We start from the raw sequence: 19,464 nt of genomic DNA, 5'->3' as shown, positions 1-19,464 counted from the left end.
ATAAATAAATTACTACAATACAATAGAGATGTATAGTCTCTATGGTTAAAAATCATGTTGGGGTTTACTTTACATTGGAGATGTTATAGTGTTAGTATTGAAAACCACATTAGCTTGAACCGTAAAAGGCTCAACAATTAAAGTCCTTGACCATATTATTACATCTCAATTAGCCTTCTCCTTGCAGTACAACTTTACAAAACAAACATTCGTGTCAGCAAACAATAAAACGTTAGAATGAGGTGCTGATTTAAAGGCACATTCGGACTTAAATGCCGTTATTATGACAATTAAATTTCTTTGCACAAAAGTACAAACGTTATAAGCTTTTGTAATTAGCTTGTAAATTACAATATTCCACGCTATTTTGTACCAAGTACTAACATGTGGGCGTAAGAAACGTTTATGTTATTTAATGTTGCACAAAGTTTAGGTGCGAGTTATACTTGGTTGTTTTAGCCGATAAGTCAACATAAAAATTACGCCCACTTTCCTTTGTGTTTTTATCTTCATTATTTAATACTTGATTGAAAGATAAAAATAAGATGGCATTTTTGAAAAAGGGAAAGAAGATTTAAGACAGTATTTCGCTAAAAAATACTCCAAATATATTCTGCTAACTTAAGAAAAAGCAAGCGGTGAAATGTGAAATGGAATTAAATGGTTTTTAATTAGACATCTTGACAAAACTGTACTTGATGGCCTTTAAGACTAAATAAATAAATAAAAATAAATATCATGGATAGGACAATCTTATATAAATTAGCCTAAGCCAACAGTAAACTAAGTTATAGATTTAAGATTCTGCCGTATTTTGTAAAGTACCACCTGTGACATACCTCAACTATGAGGGTATGGCTACAAGTTTTGTAAATATAGAAACTATTTTAAATTCACGTTCTCTTACGCCACTTTGTAATGATCCATCTGATCTTACTTTTATGAGCCTAGCTCATTTCTTCATTGGAAGGCCGCTCACGTTGCCTTACCCTCAGCACACATATCAAAAGATTACCTCACTCCGAAGCTACCAGTGCATCGAGATTTTCTAACAGCACTTCTGGAACAGGTTCTCTAATGAGTATATTTCTGGAGTGCAACAGTATAGAATGGCAGAGTTCAAGGGGTAAACTCGACGTCGGAACCATGGTAGTAATCAAGAACAACAACCAAGAACCTACCGCCGCTTATGGCTCGGCCACATCCGTCCTAGTGCTGCCTGGTAGATATGGCATGGCAAGAGTAACCTAGACATAAAAGGTCGAAAAACGGCCGCCGGCTCTTCAACACAATTTGCCCTCTACCCATCCAAAATCTTGAAGACAAAAGTTCTTCAACATCATCATCATCATCATCCTGGACCTTTATCTCTATTTGGTATTTTGGGGTCGGACAAAAGCTCTTCAACGCCGGGAGTATATGTTGGCGACAAACCCGCTGTCGCTTCAAATTAAATCTTATACTTTTATGCCTTCCAGTTACGTTTATGATTGCGTGGTTCCACAATAAATAAACACAAAGTCATTTTTATCAAGCAGCATGTGATACTACACATTTTTTAAATTAAGGACTGATTAACAGTCCGCCGGACGATATCGGCCTGTCAGTTAGAACAAAAAGTTGACAGTTCCGAACAACTGTCAGGCCGATACCGTCCGGCGGACAGTTAATCAGTGGACCCCTTTAGAGGAAAAATTGAAAAATTCACCTACTACCTTAAGCTTGGTAGCTTAGTTAGTTAAGGACGATTTGATGGGTGTTCCAACGGATTGTAAGTTCGAGACTTTTTGTCCAATTTGATTCTATTGAAGAATGGACAAATCAATTTTACCCATTTTTGCTTCAATTAAATATTTGTGATAAATACGGTAGCTACTATAAGTTTAATCTCCTTAATTCTAGATATCAGTACGAGTATAGTCCATCTAGTAAGCAGTTTAGTGTATATATAGCCATCTATCGCTTTTAATAAAGACTCAATGGCATTCGTCTCTCCAAAGTTTAATCTATATGTTAATGAACCGGGCATATTAGGTTCCCGTCATTGTATCGAGATGGTCAAAGGTAAGTTCTGTTATATTTTTATTAACTCAGTATGCACATATTCAACGATATACTCGATTTAATGAATGAGTATGAGTTTGCGGCGCTTGCTGTAGCAACTATGGGTCCTTGGTCGTCCGACACCAAAAAAATATTTAAAAGGTGTCGGAATCGTCTAATTTAATAATAATTCAGGCTATATACGCCCCACTGCTGGGCACATGCCTCATCTCATGCGTGAGAGGGCTTCGACTAGAGTACCCACGGTAGCCCAATGCGGATTGGGGTCTTCACATACACCTTTGAATTTACTCGCAGGTGTATGTAGGTTTCCTCACGATGTTTATCTTCACCGAAAAGCTAGTGGTAAATGTCAAATGATATTTCATACATAAGTTCCGAAATACTCAATGGTATGAGCCAGGATTTGAACTCTCGACCTCCGGAGTGAAAGTCGGACATCATATCCACTGGGCCACCATCGCTTCTAATACTAGTCTAATAGGTGTCTCGGGGGACCACAGAGCAGGCTCCTTCTTTGCTCAGAGGCTGAATCTGGCGGTGCAAAGAGGTAAAGTCACCAGCATTCTGGGGTCTATGCCAGAAGCAGGGGATTTGGGAGAGGTTTTTTTATATTTAGTTGTAGTTTTAGTTTAGTTACGTAGGTTTTAAGGTTTAGTTTAAAGTTCTTCATTTTATATTCTAGTATGTAAAATGTCCAGTGTTTTTATGAGGAACGATATTCAGTTGATGTGAATAACTCAATGTCAGCCATTTTAATTAAAATTTTTGGTTAGCCATATTATATACGTAATTATTATTTTATTGGTTTATGAGTTTATTATTATTCTATTATGGATTTAAAATCCTTATTCATCGAATATTTAATTAAATAACATACTAACGGAAACAGTATTAGTTCATTATGATAAAGCTAGACACATACAAAAATCCTGGTACAGTCAAGTTATTAAATATAAACACAGACAAAGTGCCAAGAATATTTACACATTACTTTAATGTATAAGCAATAAGGTCGCGTACACATATTTTTGGCACTTTGTCCGTGTCGATATTTAATACCTTGGCTGTACGTGTACAGAGTATCAGACACAAAGTAATTTTTTACGGTACAATATAATTGGACAGATTGGAGATTGTATTCGATTGTAATTTGATTAATAACGTGTAATTTATGTATTTATGAGCTATGAATATGTAATAGAAATTTGGAACTGGCAACAAAAATAATGCATGATTAGATTATATTGATGTACCTACTGCATGCAGACTGTACATGTATAGTTAGGTTAAAATAAATGATTATAGCCGTAATATTAATATTATATATGAATAAATAAATTATACCTCTAAATAATTTCGAAATAGAGATATTAGAAATATATTTATTTCAATACATTTAGCGTTCAAAATATCTGTCTCAGTCTATTAAATTTGTTCTACATGATGGATGTATTTTTTTTTGCACGGGACTTATTTTATCAATTTTTTTTTCTTGAGAGAATGGATGAAGATCGGAACGTGAAAAGAACTTACCTGGGTCGCCTAGCAGGAGGACGTCCTATCGGACACCCCAACTATCGCTGGAGTGACATGGTGGAGGCGGATCTGCGGGCTTCGAGTCAACAGTGTGCGAGTGTACACTTGCCTTAGGGCCTGTTTACATATTGATTAGTGTTTAGTACGAGTGTATTCATTTGCTACTAAGCGTAGGTAAGTACTATCTCGGGCGATTGGTGTTCGAAATGACATTAATATGTCGCAGTTTTCAATTGTATGGTTGAATTAAATGTAATGCCCATGTTACAACAACGCCATTTACATCATTTAATTACTTTTTTATAAAAAAAATTTTTAATATATATTTAGTAAATACGTTTATGGAAACTATGCAATTTAGTTTCCTTCAACGTACTTACCCATATCCTGGAGTTAACGGAATTCAATCAATAGATGGTGCACGGTAGTGCATTTTGAGTACCAAGTAACAAATGTTATGGACTTTTAGGGCAATCACACTTATACATATTCACTCACAGTAACAAAAAGCTACAAATCTGATCATAGAATTATTTCAATTTCTTTCCATTCTTATAATTTATTCTACTTCCAAGTGACAAAAATCAAAGTCCGTTTGATACTCCCTACATTCGGCCCAAAACACTCGAATCTCTTTCGTTTAATTTAAGTGCTCTCGTAGGAACTATATGGCATTCTGAGAAATTTCCTTCGGGAAAACCCCTTGTTGGATGCCAAACTAAGCATTTTATGTCGATTATAGCTTTCAATACATCAATGGTACCTAACTTTAAACGCCTACATAATATCATCACGTTGATGTCACTTGTTGCCTTCTTGCCACACTGTATGTTTGTATATTAGTAGGTACAGAGGAATTACAGTAACTGTACAAATACTAAACTAAATGAATAACTAGCTGAAATCTAAAATAGGTCCTTGTGGCATTGTAACAAAGCATTGTATTTTAATGCTGAGACGTTGTGGAAGGAAGCCGCCAGCTTTTTGTCACCAGTTACTTGAACCAGACGCTTGCAATTTCTGCAAAAAACCCCCAAGGACCTACAGTTTCAACGCCAAATGGTACAAAATAGTACTCTCTATCAAGGCTCTTATATTTATTACGTTTCAAAATGTCGGCGCTTTCCGCCGCTTCGCCCGCTTTTACATTAGTCCGTTGGAAGTGGGACGGTGTGAAATTGCATTTACTTCCCTCATCTTCATATCAGTCATATTCATATCTCGAGTTTGACTTAGCTTTAACATGTCACTTAAAATAACAGTGTCATTAACTTTTTTTCTATAATTGTGTTCTAATTCAAGGAAAAAAAGATTTATGTCTATACTGCCTTTATATTTGTCATTGATGAAGTTTAAATTAGCTTTTTAAATTCAGAATATAGTTTTCAACGTTCGCCTGCGGCCCGCGACATGTCAGGATTAGCTTCCTTTCTTTTATAAAAATTGCAATATTTTCTGTTCTACTCTGCACATATTCGGGTCGTAAAATTGAAATAGCCTGAACAAAATACTTAGCTTATATGGATGAAGCTGTAAATGAAGTCCAGAATGTAGGTATTGCAGGTAACTTTTGTTCGAGATATATTATTATCTTATGGAGGATTTGTGTTATTTTAGTTTACCCCGACGAGACGACGCTTGGATCAAAATATACTACCATAGTACCAACGTTAATACAAGATACCAATGATACGGTTTAAAAATAAAATAAAAAGAATTTATTTCGGACTAGATATATTACAAAACAACAAAACGATTAAAATAATTACATAAAAAATAATTAATACAATTAAATATATTAATTATATTAAAATTATTAATTGAGTTAAACCAAAATTATCAATTGCATTCAATTAAATTTATTAATTGAGTTAAACCAAAACTATCAAATAATTAAAATACGCAATTAAATTTAAATTATCAAGCAAATTAAAATTATCAATTAAGTTAAAATTATCAATTAAATGAAATCGTCGTGCGTGAGATGCCCGCAAATCTCGAAGACAATCTTCAAAGTCGAGTCAGACCAATTCAAGCCCATAACAAATTTTGAATTAGAATCAACCCCCAAGGTGATTTCGTTGTCTGACTGCATTCTAACTGGTATTTAAACAATCAGCTGTTTCCTAGCCAGCATGTTATCGTAAAAAACGTATGGGCAGATTTTTGAGTAACAAAATAAGTGCATTACCTATTAATGCGTTCACATTTCCTTTTAATGTTGATTTCAAAATAACGTTCTCGGAACCGTATGATGACATTCTAAGACGATATTGAATATTATTAAAATGTTATCTCGTATTTCTTTGCTTGAACATGAAAGATATTTTTGAAAGAACATCAAAACGTATTCAAATCCTACAGCAATTGAAACAGCATTTATTTAAAGCATTTGTAAATATTTTTGTTTTTTGGACATATTTATGAGTATTTTATTTAACAAAAATATTACTCAAATGATTTTTCAAAAGGGCGAACATAATACATTAAGGCGTTTTCTACCAGGCAACTACTGGGTCTAACATAAAGTAAGTATTCTATATTTAAGTCATCGGTACATTTTTACACACAACGTTTTATTTTTGAACTACGTTTTCAGTACTAAACAGGTAAAAACACCTGCTACCGAACATTAAATTGCCTTAATTTTAAAGTTAGAGACCATTTAACTTACGGGGGTGAACATGTATGAACGAAAAAGCGATTAACATGATAACCAAAAACTTACAAAGAATTTTAGAAAAGATGACGCGAGCAACACCTACCGCGAAAACCGAAATTCGCAAATTGCGAGGCTCTTTCTCTTTTACTCTCACTAAGACGTAATAAGAGTGACTGAGAAAAATGCCCGCAATTGACGAACTTCAATTTTCGCGGTTATAGCCCAGGTACATACACTATTAATTATAGGTAGGTTTAGAGAGCGGAATTTTTGAAAAATCGTCCCGCCTTTTTAGTTAACAATTTTTCTTTTTCCTCGCGCTGTCCCGGCATTTTGCCACGGCTCATGGGAACCTGGGGTCCGCTTAACAATTAATCCCAAGATTTGGCGTAGGCACTAGTTTTCACGAAAGCGACTGCCATCTGACTTTCCAACCCAGAGGGTAAACTAGGCCTTGTTGGGATTAGTCCGGTTACCTCACGATGTTTTCCTTCACTGAAAAGCGACTGGTAAATATCAAATGATATTTAGTACATAAATTCCGAAAAACTCATTGGTACGAGCCGGGGTTTGAACCCGCGACCTCCGAATTGCAAGTCGCATGCTCTTACCGCTAGGCCACCAGCGCTTTTTAGTTAACAATACGGTTGCCAAATATTTAATTAGCAATCCTGAGGATTGGCTCTAGGAACTTCAGCAATTCGTATCCGGTTTTTTTTTTATTTCTTGCTCGATAGAAAAAAAAAGCAATCTTGCAATATTTGTCACAAATTGCTAAAAATATGAAAATTGCTTCTAAGAATCAGCAATATCATGTTTGAGGGAACTTATCAATTACTTTTTATTTTATTATTATCATCCGCGCTCCCGGTTACGCAGAAACATCTCGCTTATGCTTAAGCTCAGAGAGGGAGGAAATGAACACGACTTACTGGGAATTAAAAACCCATGCTCCGAACGTGCGTTTCGTGGCCCTCGGGTATCTATGGGTGACTGAGCGACCTAAAGGAGATCTTGGCTTCCAACACCGTTTCACACTCGGAGAATGCCGCTACATTACATCATTATAATTTCCCAAGTACATTTAAATATTTGAAGGCTTTCACTCCAACGATATATTAGGGCAACCAGTCAGACATTTTTTGCTATGCGTACAGTAGCGTGGCATGAAGTAATCTACAATAGGCGTGCGCGAAGTCACATCTGCGAGACCCTTTTCTTTCAGTATTCCCAAGGGAGTGAAAAGGGTTTGCTCCCGCGGGGCCCTTTTAAGTGCGAATTGGACAAGAGCCGCTATGCTCATGCTACACGTATGTTATACGCTCTCTTTACTGCACCATCGTACTTACCCGCCAAGACTCACCATTTTGTAGGTCTCACCATTTGTAACGGACTCGTGTGGCTTCAAGTTTTCAGTAAATATACTACTGAGCCACAAGACCGGAATTTGAACCTGGGATCCCCTGTTTCATACGCAGGATCACTACCGACTAAACAAGGAAGTTGTTACATTATCAGACACAAAGTCAAACTTTTACTGGCTTGTTCTTATTTGAGACCTATAGAATATGGTATGTAATATATGAACTCATAAACCGGCGCAAATTAAGTGCTTTGAACGCCCCGCCATTGCTACTTTGCGTCACCCCTTATTTATACTCGTACACTGCAATCCGCTTACGCGTGTACATTCCGCGGTCAGCGCATTACGGGATGTTGGGACTAACGATTTTATAAACGGACGCACGCAGCTTTTGTTGCTAATACACCGTGGTTCTGTCATTTGGATTATGTTCAGTACGTGAGGATTATTCTGTTTTAACAATTTGGTATGGTTTTCATTTTATTTTGAGCTTGAGTCAGTCAATAATCAACTTGAGCTACCGCCAAATATATTAAACTCTAAACTGTAAAAAATTTCATATACTAAGAAAAAATTACTAAATCATCCAGTGACCAAGGCTGGAATCAAACCAGCAGCTTCATCTGCTATCGCGGCAGGTGCTTGAGCCTAGTAAGAAATGCATATACTTGAAAAATAACGACCTATGCCGCCGTGACCCAGGTAGCCGAATAGTTCGGGCATCTGCTGCGATAGCCGAGAACGCTGGAGCACTGGAGGCCTTGGTAATTTTTTCCTAGTATATGACATTTATTTTAGTTTATAATTTATACAGTAGGTAGTGTTTCTACTTTAAATAAAAACAAATGAAAATATTTTCTAAAAATTGTTATAGTTATTGTCCCTTACAATACTACCTTTTACTAAAAAACGCGGGAGTACATGAACCACCTTAGTTAGCTATAGGAGTAGCCGTAAGAAACATAAAACCTGCCCTTGATGGTCAAAAGAAAATATCAGACTTTGAAGTAATCGCTCTCTTGCCCTCGTTAAATCCTATGCTGCAATTAAGAAGGGCATTTCTGAGTAGCACCGTAAACTGATTACTTAAAATGAAGCGGTAACACCCGGCATTACGCCCCGCATTTGCATAAATAAATGTTATTTCAGAACGAAAACGTTTATTTTCTGTTAAGGCCAAGAAACCCGATGTTGCCATTATAACATTTTATTTTTACTTTGAAGCTTGACGCTGGTTCAAAACACGGTTCTTACTGCCGTTAGATGGATTCATCGCTTTCATGTTACGGTGTTTAAGCTTTGACGAGACGTGAGCTATTTTTGTTTGGCATTCGTAATTTTTGCGTTCTTTAACAATCTTAATTGAAGCGGAAATCCCAAATAAATACGTTTCTGGTTTTGCGTCTTACATTTACTTATTAACCGTGAGGTCGGTCGGTTCTAATTTAACAATTTTCCGGCTTCAAATTCTGGTAATAAGTCTTCCTGTGTTGCGCATGGATATTTGTTCCTGAGCCGTAGGTATTTACAATTGTAATTAAGTATATATAAATATGTATAAAATATATTATTATATATCGGTTGTCTAAGTAAGCCACATTGAGCTTACTGTGGGACTTAGTCAATTTGTGTAATAATGTCGCATAATATTTACCTAGGGTCCTTAATAACGAATGTTGGTACTGCACGCAAGAGATTCGCCAACGTGCTGGAATGGCTAAAAGTGCTATGAGTAACCGCAAAAAATTGTGGAAGAATCGACGATATATAAATTGTCATTGCAAAGTTAGCGTGGTTGGAGCCTAAAGCAATATAACTTAAAAAATGATTCATCAACTAAAACTCATCATTCATGATTATAACAAAAGTAATATTGAAATAAAATGAAACAATAGTAGGTATTTGTATAATTAGTAAGTAAGCTTCGCTAACGAAATTACTCTCAGCATTTAATTGTTCAACAGTTTTAAAAACCGTAAAATTAAATTATATTTTCCTTTTAAAATCATTTTACAAAGACTAGTCAAACAAGATTTTCCAACAATCCCTTAAAGGTCATCAACCTTACAAGAAAATAATCTTACATACTAATAATTATAAACCACGAGCCAATTAGCCACAAAGGCTGGAGTCCTCAGGGCACCCAAGAAACATCGTCGCACCTTCAAAGGTTGCAAACACAATGACGGCAGAGCAATTTATCGATGGCTCTCTTGAATAAAGACTTTACTAATACTTGTTTGGAGATTGAATAAACATAAATAATAAGAGAATAATTGCTAATATTTAATATGATGTATGAAGATAAAAGTACTTGCAGTTATTCGGCACGTGTAAGACAGTAAAGTCACATACCTAGCATGCGAAACTTTCACGAATTATGACAAATCATGACATACACACTACTAAAACGTAGTGGTTATATACTCTTTGCATACTACTAAAGAGAATATGAAATTTGAAATAAATAATAATAAATAAATTATATTTTGCATATACATCAAATAACATAGATTTCCTTAAATTTGAAACTTTGATTCTTAAATAAACTAAAAATATTTATAATCATTAGTAATGTCAATTTAACATATAAACCTAAACTTGTGTATGTGTGTGTGTTCAGAAAAAATTACAAAAAAATTCAACAGATAGTTAAGTAATTATGTTCATAATATCTTCCGTGTTTTCGTAATTTTGATCTAAAAGCCATTCTGAAACAATATTTTTGCATTCTCTTTTAGTTGTGTGTTGGGTTTTATTAATTTTATTATAAATATACGGTCCATTGAAATCAAAAAAAGCTGTGTTAATTTTTTTGGATCTAGAGAATCTTTTGGAAATAAAGGTGTATTGTTACGGCACTTTTTGATATTTAACAAATTGAACACATATCAGTGAAAGAATAAGGATCAAAGTCAAATGACCTTCTAAAAGTTTTAACTATGTGTCGAAAGTTGGCACTAAATTTACGTCGCTACAAAGTTTGCTTTGACAAAACACCTCTATTTCAAATTCACTTTAATACTACCACGGACACATACGTTCTGACATTTTCCAATAATTAAATAATTAAAAGACCCATTAAAATCGGAAGATACCTAAAATTTTTAGAGGAGTTTGTTGAAGGAAAAATGGATATTATTATAAAAACCGACTTCAAAAGTTGTTCTGATCAAAATCGTTACAAACTCGTAAGGGCTAGTTACAAATGTAAACAGTAAATATCAAAATGACATTTAATTCCTTCTACCAGAGGTCTGTTACAGAGCATTATAAGTGTAAAATAGATTTTTAATAAAGACTCGGCGGCGACACTGCCGCGGGCGCATTGTTCCCGCAGCTCCCGTGCACCTTTTATTTGTGTTGCACCGATCGACTTTAGAAATATCTACACCATATTCAACCTTTCTCCTTTGACATAAGCTTTAAAATTCAAAAGATGTGACGGTATCAATCTTTCTCGACGCGACAATATTTTATGGGAAAATCAAACATACTTTGCAATTTATTTGGTAAGAAAAAAATGGATAATATAACACTGTATAGAATTTAGAAGCGGAACGAAAAAGAATCTATAGATTTGTTTCCAGTTTCATTGCCCACGAGTGCTTTTAAGTTTTGTTTTGTGTAAGTGGCCTTCTACCTAATTGAAGAAAATATGCCCTGATGAAAATGTCGCTAATACTTACCTGACTACCAAAGCCATAGGTGAGATTATGATTTCAGTAGTTTATGTAGCATCAGCATCGAAACCACTGAGCCCATTTTGATGAATGAGAAGTCAATTGATCTCTTTTTACTAACCATAATTTTTCTCATGTGTCCAACTTTCAACAAAAATACATACTTGATGTAGGTTACTTTATTAATCATGTTCCATCATATTATTATAATATTAAGATTGTTATTTTTAATGTTTAAGGATTTAATTAGATATGTCATAAGTTAAAAATTCACAATATACCTCATCATCATCATCATCCTCCTAGCGTTTGTCCCGAACTGTGACGGGGTCCGCTTTCCTACTTTTCTCCTTCCACTTCGCTCTATCCTGGACGTCGTTTTCCGATAACCCACAGGCGTTTAAATCTTTGGCGATGACATTGCGCCAACGCTGCCTTGGTTTGCCCCTCCTGTTTGGGCTTTGTTGCCCACGTATTCAGGCGGCCTTCTTTTGACATGCCCAAACCACCTCAGCCGACTTTCTTGGAGCTTATCGGCGACGTCTCTCACCCCGAGGCTACCACGGATGTGATCGTTTCGAACCCTATCAATCCTGGAGACGCCTGACATCCACCTCAGCATCTTCATTTCTGCCAGATGGATGGCTTGGACATGTCGCTGGGTCACTGGCCATATTTCGCTGCCATAAGTAAGGACCGGTCTTATGATGGTCTTGTACACGAGGCTTTTCTTATACACAATATACCTATAAAATACAATTTCCTAATACCCATTATTGATTGAAAGACACCATTGTCACGCGACAGCTTTGCAGCTAGTTGAATATTTGTACTCACATTCATGGAAATTCCAGGTCTGGATTCTGTATTTTCCCAAGCGATCGCGGCTTCTAACGTAAAATACGGCATGCTTGCGAACAAAGATTGCTTCGAATACACACTACACTTTACAATATGCGAGAGCTATATGTATGTTTAGCTATCGAGCTAGAACGATTTCCAGGTATGTAGTATGTACCTACCTAATACCGCTCTGGGTGAAAATTATAATGTAGCCCTGAGGTATTATTTTATTCGTATGAGGTTATATTTATGCGTATAGTGGTAATTAAATTGGTAGATTTGAATTCAATTCATTAAACGTTTATTTTAAATAACAAAGATTCATATTAAATGGTTAGTATCATATTCATCAAACTTCAAGACCGAGTGAGGAATGTCGAGATCCGACGTCGCACTAAGGTGTAAGACGTCGGACACGTCATTACCAAATTAAAATGGAGCTGGGCGGGACATGTTGCCAGGCAGAGTGATGGCAGGTGGGCCAAAATGCTAACGGAATGGTGGCCGCTTTCAGACGAAAGGAGTGCCTGGCGTCCGTTGGCTCGTTGGGTGGACGACATTCGGAAGACTGCGGGTCACTTCTGGATGAGATTGGCTCGGGACCGGGATAAGTGGCGTACTAGAAGAGAGGTCTATGCTCAGCAGTGGGCGATAAAAGGCTGATATGATGATGATGATCATATTATAACAGCTCGTTATCTTATTCTCTACTTTAGTATTCTTATATTTAAGGTTTTGACACTGTTCATAAAATACTCTGCAATAGTGCGCATATCAGCCGACTATATGAGCATTGTTAGAGATACATATGCACACTGGGGATCGGAAACCGGTATTTTTTGTATGGGAACGAAAACGGTATTTTTTCGTTCTTTGTTAATTATTGAATTTCCAATTGGGCAATCTAATAATACGAAGTCGTTAAAAACACAACCGAGTCCTATATTTGGAGTAAAAAATAAACCGAAATATATGTTTATTTCAAAATTTTCCAAAAAACCGGTTCCGATCCCCACTGCATCAATGTCGTATGTAAGGACAATCAATCCTATCGGCTATCATGGCCAGGGTGCTGTTACGGCTATCCCGCACCCGCCGTACTAGGAACGTGGATTTCTTTCGAATTGTTGTGTAAAAGCAGTCATATAATTATCGCAAATATCCCTGATACGCTCAAGAAGCGCATGATGATTCTACCAATTTAATTACTATTAAAAAAAAGGTAAGCTAGTTCGGTTACAGTTTGATTCACGTAATTTAAGTCACTCGCACGACATGTTTCGGAGAGCTTAGGGCTCTATTCAAGAACTATTCGTGCTCGAGTAGGGTAACCGCACCGCGTACCCACGTGTATTCGAAACCGTAAAATTTGCTTAACGTTAGTTACGACAATATAAATTCGACCATACACCTAGCAGTTTTATTTTGGTATTAGTAAGTAGCAGTAATTTCTGGATTCTCTAAAAATAATCCCATTGAAACCAGGGACTGATTTCGGTTACGCTATAACGGTATGGTAGCGGTATAAAATTACAATACCGATAAATTATACCGGTTAGGCCAAGCGGCTCCGATATAAAGGTATCGCTACCGTTTTAAAATAAAGGTACCGGTATTTTTTCCGGTGTATACCTTGACCGTTATTATAGCCAAACTGATAGTATTAAATAAAATCAAAAGGGCTTACGGGCTTACACTTACATAGACAGTTTCGTCCAATAGGAATCAAGTTGCGGCTTGGCAACGACGCCTAAGCTGATAATGTACCTGGGAGAATCGACTTTTTAGCGTCACTCGTTGCCATGGTTACGATTAGTTGTCCAGGGGACAAAAGTTCATTGAAATACTGATTTTATAGTACTTAAATGTATCAAACTTGCGTTTTTGTGGTCGTTATAACCAATGTCCATAATGGGCCCCCTACTAAGCATGTTAATAGAACGGCATACAACGTCTCTTCAAACAAACTGTGCCACTGTTGTCCCTTGGACAACGGGACAGGATAACAAAACAAAAAAGTTGATTCACCCACCTATCTTTTTGAAAGCAGTTAAGGTACCCGAAAAAATAACGGAAACGTTATTTACCGGTAGCGAAATAAATTTATTCGGCTACCTAAATGGTTCGGATTAAACCGATATGATGTCATACCGTTATATAAAGGTATCCTTTTTTTTCGGTTATGCAGTCCCTGATTCAAGCTTTATATTAAAATAGGTATTGCCATGCAAAACCTAACTGGTGCATTATTACAATCGACAAACGTGGCTCGAGCCGCATTTGTATTCGTTAAGGGCGATCCGAGGTAATCTATATGATAATAGCCGTAGTGAGAACATAATTGCGAGGCGGTTGCTTGCGACGTTTACATTCACTGAAGAATTGTTCCGGGTAACATACTTAAATTAAATTAAATTAAATTATCATTTATTTCGACCATCTGGGATCATACAAACAAACATAAGACATTACAATAAATTAAATAAATAAATAAGTTAATTAATAAAATTTAACAATATTCCGATTACATTAAAATTAAATAACCATGTTAGTACCTACTTATCTTACGTCTAGTGTTAGTATACAATATTATTATTACATATTGTCGAATACATGGAGCGCACTGCAGTGGTTCAGATACGCACCATCCAACCTGCTTGCAAACATTGCTAGGATGCTTACCGTTAGACTTACCGTGTACGTAATTGGTTTGGTGCCAAATTAGTACGGTCGCGGATAAATTGCTTAATCAGCTGCTTGACAATATGTTAATTTCGATACAAAGCCATTTTATACACATTGTTTTACATGTACAGTCAGCTGCAGAGAAAAGTGACCCCATCTGAATAGATGTTTTTATGTAAAGGTGCTAAGAGAATATTGCTGAGTGTACTTCAGTAAATAATAAATATTATAGGATATTATTACACAAATTTACTAAGTCCCACAGTAAGCTCAATAAGGCTTGTGTTGAGGATTTATAAATACTTAAATACATAGACTCCCATGACACTCAGTAACAAATATCCTTACTCATCGCACGAATAAATGCCCTTACCAGGATTTGAACCCGGGACCATCGGATTCATAGGCAGGGTCACTATCCACTAGGCCAGACATGTCGTCAAACTTTTAAGCTATTATATCATAACATATAATATTATATCATATCATAAATCGAAATTATCCTATGTACCTACTAGTAAAGTCACATTATACATATTTTTTGCTGGCCTCAGAAATTCTTTCGGTTCCTCGTGAGTTAACCCATTCAGCGCTATAAACATGACACGTTGTCGTTTTGCCTCTACGAAGCATTTCCTCTACATACCGGTAAACATATGTTATCGGTTACAACGTAGCGCTACGACCGTAGCTCAGCGGTGAATGTGTTAATCAGTTAGATTATTAAAGTAATGCATTTTTAATTGGGAAATTGGAGAAGTAACTAATTTTTTTTTACTACATATTATCAATTTCTATTAGTTTATTTCGCAAATAGATTCCTTAATCAGCTGCTATAATTCAGACGAATTGTTTCATTGTTATACAACTATTTAAACAAAATTGCTATCCACGTTCAACCGAAGCGAGCAAAACTGCTCATTAACACCAAACCTAATTTCTCCTTTACACGATGGCCCATCAAACTGGCCCACTAAGATGGGCCAGCGTGTAGAGAGGGTAGTGGTGTCGGACGGCTAATGGTGCGGCGGGATGACGATGGATGGCCAAGGTGCCTCTGTTTATCGTCCGCACATCAAAGGTTTGGTGGGCTAGCGATGGTCCGTACGCATCTCCACATCCATGCCATAGTGCGTGCTCTCAACCATCGCATGGCCATCTCGCTGGTCCACCGCTAATAGGCCATCGTGTAGAGGAGCCATCCATCGCATGGTCATCTCGCTGATCTAGCGCTAGGCTACCGTGTAGAGGAGCTATAAACAATTTGACTAGTACTCGTAACAGTTTATTTCATTTGGGGTCGCAGTTTTACTAGCAGCAGTACTTTACTAGTAGTTCATTTGTGTCGGGTTTGCAGTTATTCACTAACCTATTGTGCTATTAAGCAGTCGTTTGTATCTGTTTGGGTTTCTGTTCTATTACTTTACTACGTCTACTATTAACCCGTGCATATGAATGATATGATGGTCGAGTTTGTATCGTATGCCATTATATCTGTCACGTTCTAACAGTTATGCGAGGTGACACATGACACTATGGAGTATAGAAATACGCTATCCTATCTGATTTTGATATATTGCCATTTAAATATTGAATTTTTATTCACCACCTCGATTGAAACTAGGCTACGCTCTCTATTATTAATAATAAATAAATATTTGGGGGAGATCGACCTAGCCCCAAAACAAGCAAGGCTTGTACTATGGGTGCTAGGCGAGGATACATAAATAAATAAATAAATAATTTTATTAATAACATAGTTACAGGTCAGCTACCATTGTTGGTATTATACATACTTAATTTATGGTTTAAACATTATTACGCGTAAGGCAAAGTATACAACACTTACTTATGATTCATATCAGGATAGGTAGGTTAAGGAACTCTTCAAAGTTATAAAACAAGTGAGTCATGAGCCACATTTTTAATTTTTTCTTAAAGGCTGCGGTGGTAGCTGCTATTCGAATAGTGTCGGGCAAGCGATTGTAGACGCATGGTCCCAAATATGGATCAATTTCGCTGATTTGGCGAGTCGGTGTGATTCGACTACCAGCCTATTTTTATGTTTGTTACTGCGAAGTCTGTACTTGTCGTTAATACCTTTACATTTGAACCTGGCAATATTTTCTCGCGTGAACACCGCTATCTGTTGTATAACCAGATATGGGAGGTGAAGGACCTTTATATCCCGAAAGAGGTCACGTGCAGGGGTATCCGCTGCTTTACCGGCCGTATACATGTAGATAAATACATACCTAGTAGAAAAACGTACTCGTAGAAAACACGTAGAAAGTACATCATAGGCAAGATCGCTACCAGCTAGACTAAGAGGCCGTTAAACCTTAGGCGTTAACTTGTTAAGATATTTCTAAGCACCTTGTTTGCTCTTTTATGCCTAATGCCATCTGAACAAGAGCTCGAAAGGAGCTTCATACTAGGTCGAGTAAATGGCGAGCGCAGCAGAAAATGATAAAATCCATGCAGAGAGCAGTCTCCGTCACACGGAGAGACATAATTAGGGTTTGAACGACGGATCTGAAATTTATCGGAACCGTGGACCCGGATCCAGAACCAGATAATTATAAGTGTAAATTTAGTCGATAGCGAAACGTGACGTACGCGTTTGCGTTAAGTATTTTGTATGGGTTTTTGAACAGCGCGCCAAGCGGGACGTTTTGGAAAGTCAAAAATCTCATACAAAATGACACTTAACGCAAACGCGTACGTAACGTTTCGCTGTCGAAAATATTTACACTAGGGGTACGGATTGCAAAACTCTAAACATTATAATTGGTCACGATTCTTATGGGTGAATGGTGGTATCTTCTGTTTTTTTTTTCAGTTATTCCCAAGAGTAATAGATGAAAAAAATCCTAGTCTTTTAAAACAAAAAGGAATTGTCAGAGAGAGAGTGTCGTTTCGCTACCTAGTTGGTACCTACATAGTGTAAAAACATACTCGTAAAAGCAAGTGAAGTTTCACACAATAAAGAACAAAGTGGAATCTTTTAAGCGGGCAGTCGATTTGCGGCAGCGCTGCGGTAATTAAGTGCCTTCACTACGCTTTAAAGACCCGTTGAAACGTGTTTACGCCCCTTTACGCCACTTTCAAGACTCGTTGAAATGTGAACGCCCACACGCCTCTTTACAAAGTCGTTTCAATGATACTTGCATTACTTTCAGGATTTCATTTTATATATATTACTATATCAATGGTGGTTTAATAGTAAAGTAACCGATGTTCGTGGCTTTGTCCGCATATAAATCGGTAAAAGCTTGTATACACCGGATGCATGTGCGTAGACGTGCACGCGCGCGTTGTAGTATAAAGATTATTATGAGAGAAGTGTTGTATTTTTGCTGGCGAGTAAGGTAGCCAGAGCTCTACGAGCGTGCGGAGTGTTAGGGTCAGCAACCCGCATGTAACACCTCTGGAGTTGTAGGCGTCCATAGGCTAAGTTAACCTCTTACCATCAGGCGGGCCGTATGCTTGTTTGCCACTGACGTAGTATAAAAAAGGACACACAATTACAACACGACATCAAGAATAAAATATATGTATTTAATTTGGATAAATTATTTTTTACTTTATTTAAGAGGGGAGTATACCACGTGACCGTTCAAAAAAACTTCTAAGTATTTTCCATTCTCCATGATTTTTTTGTATGTTATTAATACAATGGAAAACTAGGTTTATAGGTTTTCCTTTTTTTCCAAATTTGCAAAAAAAAAAAGGAAAAGCGAAACTTATAAACCTAGAATATATTATGCTAAAGCGATCGACATTAAAATCAAAGTGATTTGTTAAGATTTAGTTAGTGGAAACCGTTATGGAATTTCATAGAAAAAATACCGTTATTTCTTTACATTCAAAAAGCTATTCTTCCGTCTTAAAAGGGAAGACGTGCTTATAGTAGAGGCTTGAACGGCATGTTGTTATAATTTAATTTTGAATCAAAGTCTTTTTCGTAGCCCATAATTTATAAACATGAAAAGGTTCAACAAAAGATCGTACCTTTTTCAAACCTTCAGCTAATTACTTGACCTAATTAGATATGAATGAATAGTAAGCATCAAAATAAGTGGATCAGGGGGCCTAGCCAAGATTTTTAGAACATTTTTAGTCCGAAAATAGAACCTGATAAATTAATAACGGAAATAGATAGTTATAACTTTAATACTATCTATATGATATTAGTTTCAGATTTTATGATTTTTAACTTCATGTTTGTCTAGAATCCTTTATTCAATTTATTAAAACTTGTCACTCACGTATTTTAAGTCGAAGAATGCTCGATTGAGTCTGCGTCGTTCCTGTTCGCGAGCTCCCGTTGAAGCTCGTCGTTATGGTACGAAATATGTCCAGCAATTTTTGAATTAATGTGAGTGACCCATTTTTGTCTCTCACGGAAGTTAAAATAGGATATTTTTAGAAGGTAATTTAAAGTGAAACATGGATTACCAAGTCACAAAGAATAATCGGTTTGACATGTCACTCGATAAAATTATTTTGTTAAATAATTTAGAAACCACCGTGGGGCGCCGTGGAAAATATAGGTAAAAAACTTAAGTATGTCACCTGTTGTATGTAGTTGTGACGTGTTCGAATAGACATTTATTTTGTTT

Source organism: Cydia pomonella, chromosome 17 (genome assembly GCF_033807575.1).
Source record: "Cydia pomonella isolate Wapato2018A chromosome 17, ilCydPomo1, whole genome shotgun sequence".
Taxonomy (NCBI): Eukaryota; Metazoa; Arthropoda; class Insecta; order Lepidoptera; family Tortricidae; genus Cydia; species Cydia pomonella.
Note: the sequence above shows the minus strand (reverse complement) of the source record.